We start from the raw sequence: 12,951 nt of genomic DNA on the forward strand, positions 1-12,951 counted from the left end.
GTTTGTTTCTATTATCAAAATTTATGTATATCAAAGCATTCCAGGGAAAGTATTTTTAGAATTTTATTTATTTTGTTCTTTTGTTGATGTTGTAAAAACATATTAAGCATATAGGCATGAAAGTCAATTATAAATTGATTTCTCTGTCAACTTCTACTGCTACTCTTTGCTTTAATTTCCAACTCATCTCAAATGTAATATGAGCCACCTTTCAGAACAGCAAGAAAACAAAGTTCTTCCTTACTATTTCAAAGTTAAGAATTTTTGTCAATGCTGGTCATACTGGGGGAGGTCAGATTATCATGGACAAATTTGGCAAATTTCTATTTGTATTGTCATTTATTAATGAGTTAAATGTCATTTATAATATTAAATAGAAGTCATCATTTCTTCTCTGTTTTTCCATGGCTTAATATAAGAAAGAAAAAGCATGTGCACACATATACAAAAAAACATATTCACACATTAATTTAGATATTTGGCCTCAGAGGTGCTTGGAATCACAACTGAAGAAAATTTTAATAGCATATAATTATACTTATAAGAGGTGCCCTATTTAAAATTAAATATTAAACATCATTCATTCACAAAATTAGCAAACCTTAACTACCCACTTCACTATTTTTTAATCTTTTTTATTCTTAAAGATGCTTTACATTATATAAATGTTACAGCGAAAATATGGGGGATTGCCCCATCCACTGAGGAGATGGATAAAGACAGGCTTCCTCTAATGGAATTGTGTATAGAGCTGACCAAGATGCCAGCTATTCAACAGAAAAGAACAGTGACATTTCCAAACCAATTTGTGGTACACACAGTACGATTCCTCAACTTCTTTTCTACAGTTCGTAAGGAGAAACTGGCAGAACTTTCTCTTTGTATGCAACAAAGTGAAACAACTCTCAATATTTTAGATGTAAAGTTGTCATCTATCCCAGACTTAGATGATGTCACCTTTGAAGTATCTCCGGTAAATGTCACTAGTGTCCCAAATGGGCCACATTCTGAAGGCACTTCAAAACAATCACAGCAAAAACAGTGTACCAGACCCCGGACTACAGGAAAGTGAAATAACAGTAGAAATTATCTTAACTGTAACCAAAGATCCAAGATATGCCAGATATCCCAAAATGGTTCAAATGAGTTTTACAATGATGGCAATAAAAAACAAAATGATATCTGAAGGACTAGACCCAGACCGGGATTCTTGCTGCTTTATTAGAGAATGTAACAGGACTTCTCAGAATTAATCCATATTTTAATTTTAATTCTTGTAATTCTTTTTAAAAAATACTGCTATACACATAAAGACTGAAAACAGCATTACAGATAAATTCCGTGTACTGGGATCATGACTTTAGAATTTAACATACTGGTGATTGTTAGGGAAGTTGTTGACATCCAAATCATAGAACCATGATCAGAAGCAAAATACAAAGTATCCTTAAAAATATTTACAATGAAATTAATAAACAGAATGTTTAAAAGGTACAAAAAAGTGAAATGACCAGCATTACATGATTTCAAGGGTTGTCTTTTTGTCCTTTCATCTGCTGCAACAGGAAGGTATAAGAAGTTTATATTCTTAATTTGACAGTTTTCAGATATAAAAATCTTCCTATGAATTAAACATACTTAACTCCCTCTAAACAGAACACTATGGAAAGGAGGACTCTCCCAAAAAGCACCTAAGCAGAATTGAGGGTTCTTTCAAAAACCATTCCTGACAAATACTAAGTGAAAAATAAATATAAAAGATTAAAAAAGTATGCATTACCTGACACCATTTTCTGACTAACAATATTTACTAATGAAAACATATCAGCTGTCTATCTTTTATATTCAAGGGAATACCTGAACTTAATAGGGGCTGAAGCAATCTAGCATTTACAATGCAAGCATTCTTGTCATCCACTATTTTTAGCATTTATCAGAACTTCCATGCAAAAAGTGTTACTTTCTATATCCCTCATTCTTTCTACATCTATTAATTGAATTTATCTCAAAGAAAATCCTGACTCTTCTCAGTTTATTTATTCTTTATTTACATCATAAATATTTTAATTCATGGTTATAATCTAATACAGGTGTTTACTTTCTTATTCAAATTTTTCCAATTTTGGCCACAGGGACCCTCTTTCACCTTGGCTCTTTTCCCTTTTGACCTGCTCCCAACCTCTTTCAAAACCTTTCTTACTTGTTGGAACTACAAGTTGCTTGCTCATCTTGTATTTTCCCTGCCCTAGCCCTCAAGTAAACCACTTCTTCAAGGAGTCCTAGTTCCTCTTATTGGAGAATGATCTTAAGAAACAAAATCACAATTCTAAGATGTGTTCATTTTTTATATGGTGTCAATCCTTTTAGGCCCTTCTCAGTGAAAAATGTTAATGTATGTATTTTCAAAGGTGTATATGAATGCATCTATATTGATTTTTGAATCTATCTATCATGGTTTTATGTGGAGTTCATGAACTTGGTTCAACCCTAGTGCACATATAAAGTAGTTTCAGAAAGGGTAAGCTACAACCCTATGACAAACAGATTTATCAAATACAGTACAATTTTTATGTGGCATTCTTTTTGCCTTTAGCCTTATAGTAATAATTAAAATACTGTTTTCCAAAGGCACTTTGATTAATCATTTTCTTCTTCATTCGTGTTTACTATTCACTTTTAATATAGTTAGATTTACTTATTACAGATTGTATTCTATTTTGGAACCCCCACTTTCTGGTAGATTTTTTTAAATTTACATGCAGAAAACATTTCTCTTGCAATTCTATGGGTTATACTACCTATGGATTGCTTTTGTTCATAAGAATTAAAACTCAATGTTAGCATAATCATGTTTTATTTTTGAATCCCATAAAAAGAATTTTATAGGCATAATGGACTTAATAAGAGTTATGACTAATTGGGTCAAAAAGAGAATATTAAAGAAATGAATGGAGAATAGTGCAGTAAAAATGAAAATTGTTATTTGCATTTGCCATTGTTGACTTGATTTGAGTAGAAGAGTTGCATTTCTCACAGTAGCACAACTTACCCATGGTTTCTAATTTGCCTTTGTCACCTTTTGGTGAGGGTAGGGTTGAATTAATTAATAATGAGTATATCTGAGTTTTAGGAGTCAACTTAAAGAATTCAAAACTTATATTTAAACCCCAAACTACAAAATGCTGGTTGTTAGGGGTTCTAGCAAAAGAGGGGATGTGATTTGAATACTTACCTCATGTATTTGCATACATAAGTAGTTGGTATAACAAAGCATACTTTGAAAGAAAGAGAATTCTATGGAATAGGGAAAATTTGCTATGTAAACTTACCTTTGTGTAAGTGATTATTTTGTTCTAGAGTCTCTCCCAGTTTTCTACATGTGCATGTCATGTCTTCTCTCCTCAAATATCAAAAACCTCCTCTTGAATGATGGCCATGCTTCACATTTCTCTGAAAAAAATTAGTAATTAGAATAGAACATTACATGACCCCCCCAAAATATCCACCATCTACCTATCTGTATTTGATAGTCCCTTCTATTATCATTAAATAAACAAACAAAAATAAACAAATTAATAAATTCACCTTTCTATGCTTCGAACCAAGGCCAACTACCTCTCTCATTAATCAGGTCTATTTCCTGCTTACTTACTCAAGAACAATGATCCAGCAATCATCCCCTGGCAAACACTGAAACAATTTATCCCTCTCTACTACAACCCTGCTATTGCAATACAAATATATTTATATTTGTATTTCATGTTTTATGTCTTTAAAAAAAACTATCAATATAAGACTTTTTGTCTCTTCCTCTCCACTTCCTCTTCTCTCTTTCTCTCAAGCCTGTAGCACTCCTGTTTCCCTATTAAAACTGTTCTACAGCTAACAATTCTAAATCTTCCTACTCTTAACCCATCCATAGATTTTGATAGTATTTTTATCACTCCATTCTCATGAAACTACTTCCTTCACTTGACTCCCAGGACTCTTTCTATCTCATTCTCAGGTTCATTTTCATGCTTCTTCCTTATGATCCTAACCAATAAACACTGGAATGCCCCAGGATTCAGTTCTTGGACTAGTTTTCTTTTCTTCATACACTTATTTCATTAGCGGCCTCATTTAGTCTTACAGCTTTCAGTGCCATCTGTCTGCTTATGGATTGCAAATTTAATTCTCCACCCAGACTTTCCCCCTGAATTTAAGACTTATTGATGTAATTGCCTCTTTAATGTATCCACTTGGATGTCTAATGAGCTTCTCAAACTTAACATGCCAAAATGAACTGATCATCTTCCAAAATCCTTCTACTTTCACAAGTATTATACAGTTCAGCAACTGGCAACTCTTCAGTTATAGAGGCCAAAACTTTTAGTGATATCCTCTTTTTTTTCTTTTTTTTTTCACACTTTCAATCCATTTCAAGTACTGCATTTTTACCTTTACTTCATAATTTGACTGTTTCACATCATTTTCATTGTGACTGCTTCAGACAAAAACTACATAAAGGATTAGGAAAATGAGAGCAAGCCAATTTCTTTGGAAGATTTACTATGATCTAAAAAGCACACAAACAAATTTTTAGTGAATACATACCATCTGAATGTTGAAATTTCAGACAATATCAACATTTTGGATAGGGTTGGGGCAAAGATAAAAGGCTATTGAGTTGTGGTAAAGAATTATCTTGTTAGGGGATAAAGTTTGATAAATCAATAGACGTAAATAAACAGAAATTTTTCATAAGTCAAAAGTACCAGGAGTCTCCAGAAAGCGAAGTCTATCCAAAGTAAAGCAAGAAACAAGAAAACAAGTGATAAGATGACAAAAATAAGTACTAATATAATAGCAATACAATGGATAAATTAAAAGATGGAGTGTCTCAGATTGGATTGAAAAGTAATCCAATAGAAAATAAAGGGAAAAAAAGGTCAAATATAAAATAATGGAAAATGCGTATACTAACAGGCAAATGTGAATCAAAAGAAAACTACAAAAACAATATTCATTTATGACAAAATATAATTTAAAACAAAATTCATCATGATGCTTAAAAAGATATAATTTATATGCAACAAAAGAATGATAGAATTGGGAGATATGACCATTAAATACATCTATGCAGCCTAAAACTATAACAGCAACTGAAACATTTATAAAGAATAATTTTATTGATTGATGATTACTGAAGACTTTAATATACTATCTTAAAAATTTGATAGCTCAAACTGATTTAGATATATTATACAGATATGTAGAAAATCAGAGCAAACCAATTAAAAACCTTGACCTATATTTTATGTATAAATTACTTAAAGCATAAACAGAACAACTAGTAGACAATCAATCTCTGGTTAATAGGCACTCTAGAAAGGAAATTGTAGGAGAACAAGTTATCACAGGAATACAAGAAGAAGTTACAAAGAAACATTAATGCTCCCATTGAAAGCGACCACTGAGCACTATGTGGGATGAAAGGAAAAAGACTCCGAACTTAGATGCACAACTGTGAAATTTCAGAAAAAACCACCAAAGGCCTCCAGAGAAAGAAAAATAATTTTAAAAAACAAGCAACGTATCAAAAAGAAAGGCAGGGAAGGTGGGAGGGAGGAAGGGGGGATGGAGAGAAAGGGAGAGAAAGAGAAGAAATGGGAAAAAAAAAAAAAGTAGAATCACACCAGGATCAAAGGACAGTGTTCTTTTTGGGAACAGTGGATGACAGGGTCCAGGAAAGCAAAACCTTCAACGTTTTGGGGAAAAAAAGAATTCCAACAAATTCTATTTCTGGCTGAATTGATACTGTTAGACATGCAATGATTCAGAAAGGGCACACTCTATGCCAGTGGTTCTTAACCAGGGTCCACGGAGGGTCTGTGGAAAGATTTCAGGAGGTCCATGAGCTTGAATTGAAATTCAAAAAAACATTATTCTTGTGGGGACATGTTGATGCAGGTGTGATATATTTATTAAATAATACACAGTATAGTGTGGACTTGGTAAGGGCTCCGAGGTTTTCACCTGACTGGCAAAGGGGTCCATGGCACAAAACCTTTAAGAATCCTGCTTTATGCATACTCTCTGAGGTAGGTGCTTGGTAATAGTCTCCAGTAAAACAAGTGTGAAGACTAAAGGAGTGGAAACTATGGTAAGAGTAACAATCCAAGTTAGAATAGGAATCAATTGCTTCAAAATAGAAGTCTTCAAGAATAGACTACATCTTAACCAATACACTGGGTAAGAAACTAATTTTTGCCACAAAATGAAGACTCTTAAAAATATGAAACCAAAAGCAATTAAAAATCTCAGGAAATAACAAAATCTACAAAAATGATGTGACCCAAATATGAAACAAAATAAATTGGCATAATTTTGAGCAACTGATAGAATGTAAGAAACTTTGATTAAAATGACACCAGTAACATGTTCTTTTCAGTGGCACAAAGTTGTTGCAATGAACCTATAGAAAATGAAATGGAAACCATGGCTCTACTTACAACTGAGTAATGCTCTTGCTTGCTTTTTAACATTTAAGATTGGCCTCTATATTAAACAAGGATGTTTAAATAGGGTTTAAGAAAAAAATATACATATTATTTATTTTGGAAAATGTAATGTGAAAGCCGACAAAAGTTGGGACATTCAAGAGGATAAGGACAGGGTAGTGGGAAGTGTTAATAAAGTAAAACTACAGTTAACAGAAATTAAGGAAAGAAGGAAAAAGTGTGGCATAAATTCAAAAACTAAAGGAAAAAGTAACTTTTAAATAAACTAAAAAATCATCACATAACTATAAAGAATGGTGAAAATGGTAGATAAGAGGCTATAGAAATGAAATATCTTCCTTTATCATAAAGTCAATAAACAATATCTGAATGATCAATAGATAATATTATTAGCCTATCATTTATATTTAGAGAATTAGCAAGCAAAAGAAGGATGGAAAGGGACTGGGGGATAAAGAAATGAGGCAAGAGGCTACTAGCTTTTTACTGTGGTCTTTCTGTCACTTTTTATTTATTTATTTTTATCATGCATACTTTAAACTCTGTTTCCTTTTCATTTACATTTTTACAAAGCAGAGGAGTCTTATTCTCAACTAGTGATTTAAAAACATCCTATGCTAAATTTAACAGATGTTTTCTTAAGCCATGAAGTGGGTTATCCAGGCAAGGCCCAAAGCAGGACTCCTGTGAATTACTCAGCTACTGTGGATCCCTGAACCACATCACCAGGGCTGGAGTCCAGAGAAAACAGCTTAAGAAGCAGAGCACTACTAGGTATTAGAAATCCACGCAAAAAAGCAGAGCCCAGAACCCCAAAAGCAGATATTCACAAAACATGGCTATGAGGGAAAGAACTCCAATGAAGAAATCTGAACCTATGTCCAAAGATTCATCTACTTATTAGCTTTAGATACATTTGGGAGTTATAACGTTAACTGGATCCTCAAGTACTAGTTGTAGCCAGAAAGAGCAGGCAAATCTTACACCCAGTTTGAGACAGGGGCAGAAATACTGAACTCGCTAGAAGTCATGCAAAATTCTTTTTGACTGACAACTCCAAGGTCACTGCTTTAGCTTTAAATAATCTAACAAAAAATTACTGAAAAGAAGTCATTGTCCACTTCTTTATTTGTGACTCTAGAAAAATTCAGAAATTTTGAATTTTTTGAATGCAATTTTATTTCCTTTTCATCTTCCCTGCTGATATTAAAGAAAAAGAGCTAGTATTCCTAATGTGATAACTTCTTTGATTCAGCCTGCTACAAGTGACATAAAATTTGAAGATATTTCTGGGCTGAACAAGTACCTTGGAGATGTTATTATGGTGATAGTCATAAAAATATTTTATGCAGTTTATTTCACATGAAAATTAACATGTGCCTTTCACAAAGGTATCACATAATTAATGCCATACGTCTTTTTTATTGAAAAGACATTTTGGGGTGATATATCAGGAACATATTCTCTCAAGCCTGTTCTAAATTTCATTACTTACTAAAAACATCAAACATCATTTCCTGGGAACACTTGGAATACTACCATTTTTTTCTTTATAGTAAGATTTATTTTTGCACCTCATAATTTTAGTCATTGTTTACATGGAAAAGTACCTAAGTTTCTGTTAGTGTGAATAATTCTATCTTTCATTGTCTAATTCCTCTTAAAAATCTTTTTTTCATTTTGTGTATTCCTTTTTCTTTAATGACTTCAGATTCTTAAAAAGTCTTTTGGACAATTGTTTTTATTGGACAATGTTTTATTTCTAAAGTAATCACTCCTAAGATTGTTCCATAATATTTTAGCATTGTACATTCTGATTAATTTTTATCATGTGCTTTTTGTCATCTTTTTTAAAGATAACTTTACTGAGATATAATTTATCATGTGTAATTAATGATTTTGAATAATATTTACAACTATGAAACTATTATCACAAAGCTTTGATACTATCCCAAAAAGCTTACTAGGTGTCTCTTTGCTGTCAATGCTCCCCATCCCAGGCCCTGGAAATCACTGGTCTGCTTTCTTTTACTAAAGATTATTTGGATTTTCTCACATTTCATATAAATGAATTTATAGATTATAAATTTATTTGTATCTGGGTTCTTTCCTACAATACAATATTTATTTTGAGATTCATCCATTCAGCACTTTGTTTCTTATAATTGGTTATTGCATTCAATGAATTTAGGAAAATTTTTTATTAATTTGCCCACTAATAATCATCTGGATTGTTTTCAATTTCTGGCTCTTGTGAATAAAGCTACATGAATATTTATGTACAAATCTTATGGACAAATGTTTTCACATGTCTTGGGTAAATATCTAGAAATAGAATCATTGGGTCATATGATAGGTATATTCTTATCTTTGTAAGAAACTGCCAGTTTTCCTAAGTGATGTTATCATTTTAAATTCCAATCTGCAAAGCTTGAGTATCCAAGTTTTTCCACATCCTTGACACATGTGTTGTTATAAGTTTTTTTTTTAATGTTATCCTTTTTATTAGGTGGAAAATTGTATCATTGTGATTTTTATTTGGATATTCCTGGTAACTAATGATGTTGCACACCTTTTCAATGCTTACTTGTGATTCATATATCTTTTTTTGTGAAATATCTGTTCAAGTCTTTTGATAATTTTTCATTTCATTGATTTGTTTGTCTTCCTGTGATTTCATATGCACACACAAATACACACACTTATTCTGGATACAATCTTTGTCAGAAAAATATATGAATGTTTTCTCTCAGGTTGAGGCTTTCATTCTCACAATGAAGTCTTTTGATAAGCATTTTTTTTTTTACCAATTTTGCCTTTTATTTTAGTGATTTTAGTGTTTTGTCTAAAGAAGCTTTGCCTACCTATGCTTTTGTCCAGAAGTTTTATAACTTTAGCTTTTACTGTAGGCCAATGAGCTATGTCAAATTAATATTTGTGTGTTGTGTGAGATAAGGGTTTGAGGTTCATTTTTTTCCCATGAGATTATCCATTTGTTCTTGCAATACTCGCTGAAAAGACTCTTTTTCCCTGTTGAATTACTTTAAAACCTCTGTCAAAATCAGTTGAGCAGATATGTGGGGATCTATTTCTGAACTAATTATTGCATTGTTGTAATCTATGTGTTTATCCTTATGCCAAGAGCACACTGTCTTGATTACTATAGCTTTATAGAAAGATTTGTAATCTGGTAGTGTATGCCCTCTAGCTTTGTTACTATTTTACAAAAAGACTTTAACTATTTTAGATTGTTTACATTTCCATATAAATTTTAGAATGAGATTGTATATTTCAATCAAAGTGTATCTGTTAGCATTTTAATTTGTATTGCTTAAATCTATAGATTACCGGAGGGAAAATGACACCTTAACAACATTGAGCCTCCTAATACAGGAGCATGATATATGTCATCTTTATTTAGGTCTTTCATTACTTTTACCAATATATTGAAGTTTTCAAAATATTTTGTCTAGTACATATTTTGTTAAATAATCCTTAGGAATTTCATGTTTTTGGATATGTCATCACTTTTTTTTCTGCATTTTTTCTTTATTAAAGAAATTGTGGATTTACAGAACAATCATGCGTAAAACACAGGATTCCTGTATAACACCCCATTATTAATACATTGCATTGGTGTGGGATATTTGTAACAATTGATGATAGCACATTTTTATAATTGCACAATTAACTATAGTCCATGGTTTAAGTTAAGTTTTGCTGTTTGTGTAGTGTAGTTCCATGGATTAAAAAAAAAAAATTACTGTTACCTTATATCCAATCTAGTCTTTCCCTTTAACCACATTCAGATAGATATTTCAGAGCTGTTCATTGCACTCACAATGCTATGTTACCATCACCACCATCAGTTACCAAAACTTTTCCATTATTTCAAATAGGAAATTTATGCATTTTAAGCCTTAACTCCCATTCCCTTTCCCAACCTTGTCCCCTGATAACCTGTATTCCAGATTGTGACTCTATGAGTTTGCTTATTGTAATTATTTAAATTCAGTGAGATCATTCAACATTTGTCCCTTGTGTCTGACTTATTTCTTTCAGCATGATGTCTTCAAGTGTCATCCTTTTTGCAGCTGAATAATATTACATTGTATGTACATGCAACATTTATTTATCCAATCTTTCCATATTTTGGCAATTGTGAATAATGTTAATATGAACATAGCTGTGCAAATATCTGTTCAAGTTCCTGCTTTCAATTCTTTTGGGTATATACCTAGGGATTGCCAGGTCATATGGTACTTCTAAGCTTTCTGATGAAATGTCCAAACTGTCTTCCAAAGGAGCTGCATCATTTTACATTGCCACCAGAAATGAACAAGTGTTTTTATTTCTCCACATTCTCCTCAACACTTATTTTCAGTTTATTTTAATAACTGCCATTCTAATAGGTATATGGATTCATTTTATCTTAATTAGAGAAGTTGTGAGTTTACAGAATAGTCATGCATAACATGCAGATTCCCACACATCACTCTACCAACTATACCTTGCATTGTTGTGGAACATTTGTTACAAATGATGAAAGAACATCATCAAACTATTGTTGCTAACTATACTCCATAGTTTCATTGTATATTTTCCCATAAACTACCCTATTATTAACACCATGCGTTAGTTTAGTATTGTACATTTGTTATAGTTCATGTTATAGTTCTTATATTTGTACTTTAACCACAGTCCATCATCCACAGGTTTTACTGTGGTATGCAATCTCATGCCTTATATAATCCATCCAACATTTACACTCAGTGGCTCTCAGTTTCTTCATAGAGTTGCGCTGTCATCACCTCAGTCAATTTTAGAACATTTTCATTACTCCAAAAGGAAAATTAAATACTTTTGTGCTTCAAAAGACTTTGTCAAGAAGGTGAAAAGACAGTCAACTCAATGGCAGAAAATACTTGAAGACCATATTTCTGATAAGAGTTTCATTTCCACATTATATAAAGAGATCACACAACTCACTGTTAAAAAGACAAGCAATCCAATTTAAAAATGTGCGAAAGACTTGAATAACTATTTCTCCAAAGAAGATATGGCTAAAAATCACAAGAAAAGATATTTAACATTCCTCTTAGGAATGTATTCAGAAGAACTGAAAGCAAATGCACACTGTAGCACTCCCTTGATTATTTCTTGTAAAACTGGGTATAAGGGTATTTGCAGTGGAATATGGTATATGCAGTGGAAGCTATAGCCTTAAATTTTTCAACTGCCTCCTATGTCCTGAAGGTCTTAATGAACAAGTCTCGTTTTGATCTTTCCTTCAAAGTGCATCAAACATTTGAATACCACTATAAAGTATTTATTTTTTACCATTTTGACCTTTTCTCCAGAAAGAATTTTCCTGGTTACTCCAATATTGTGTGGTATGGCCCAAGGTCTCAGCTTGGTTGTTTTCCAGACAAGCTGCAGCATATGATTATCCACCTTCAAGTGTGATCCATCTAAGCACCTGCTTACGGTGTAGCCTTAATAGTACTAAATACAATGAGAAAAATATCTTCCCAAACTTTGACAATTTTAACATCTCATGTTGGTCCTAAAGGCTCTTGGAAATGGATATTCAGCAATTAAATGAACCAGTTATTTGGTTACATATGCTTAGACTACTTGATCACTGTTAATTTTGTTTGTTTTTCTCTACATATTCATAGATCTATGTCACAGTGAATAAGAATATGAAAGTAATTGCTAAAGCAATAATGGGCTGTTGAAAATTTCCTTTTCCTGTGACTGGTTTTATGCTACCTATACAGGACATTTTTTCCTGCATTTGGACTAAATATAAACCATGTTAGGTGAGAGTGAAATGAGTTTCCAGTTGTAATTGGATGCAGGTTTTGTTAATCAAGAGAAAAGGTCAACAATTAGCATAAATGAACATAAACACTATACCCCTGATGTAAGTCAGGTAAAATAAGAACTTCATGCAATTAAAGAGGAATGTAAACCTTTACTGTAAATTAACCCTTCATTCCATGGATGTTTTCAAAATTGTTAAATGTATATTTTTATAAAAAGATTTTAGCAGATAGCTAAAAGTTGGCAGATGCTCTCAAGAAACAACAAACATTTGGAAATGTGTATTTTTACTTGAAATCAGATTTACAATCACTTTAATCATATTTAATTTACAAAAATCCAGATATGATATAATTAAATTTTTACTTATGTTTAACTGGACATCAATTTATGAAAATCATTTGTCATCATAGTTTTGCCTATAATAGAAAACTCTTGGATATAATTAAAACTAAGTGATTATTTTGAAACTATCTAAAATATAATTTAATACTAATGATTAATTTAGTTTGCTAAAGCTGCTGGGAGCAAAATACCAGAAATGGGTAGGCTTTTATAATGGGAATTTATTAAGGGAAAACCTTACTATTCCAAGACTGTGTAAATGTCTAAATCAAGG

General features: G+C 32.0%; 1 pseudogene; it reads left to right on the forward strand.

Annotated features, from left to right (window-relative positions):
* Positions 1-709: 709 nt before the first annotated feature.
* Positions 710-1,253, forward strand: LOC101414365 (WASH complex subunit 3 pseudogene; annotated as a pseudogene).
* Positions 1,254-12,951: the final 11,698 nt, after the last annotated feature.

The sequence above is a fragment of the Dasypus novemcinctus genome, chromosome 4, assembly GCF_030445035.2.
Source record: "Dasypus novemcinctus isolate mDasNov1 chromosome 4, mDasNov1.1.hap2, whole genome shotgun sequence".
NCBI lineage: Eukaryota > Metazoa > Chordata > Mammalia > Cingulata > Dasypodidae > Dasypus > Dasypus novemcinctus.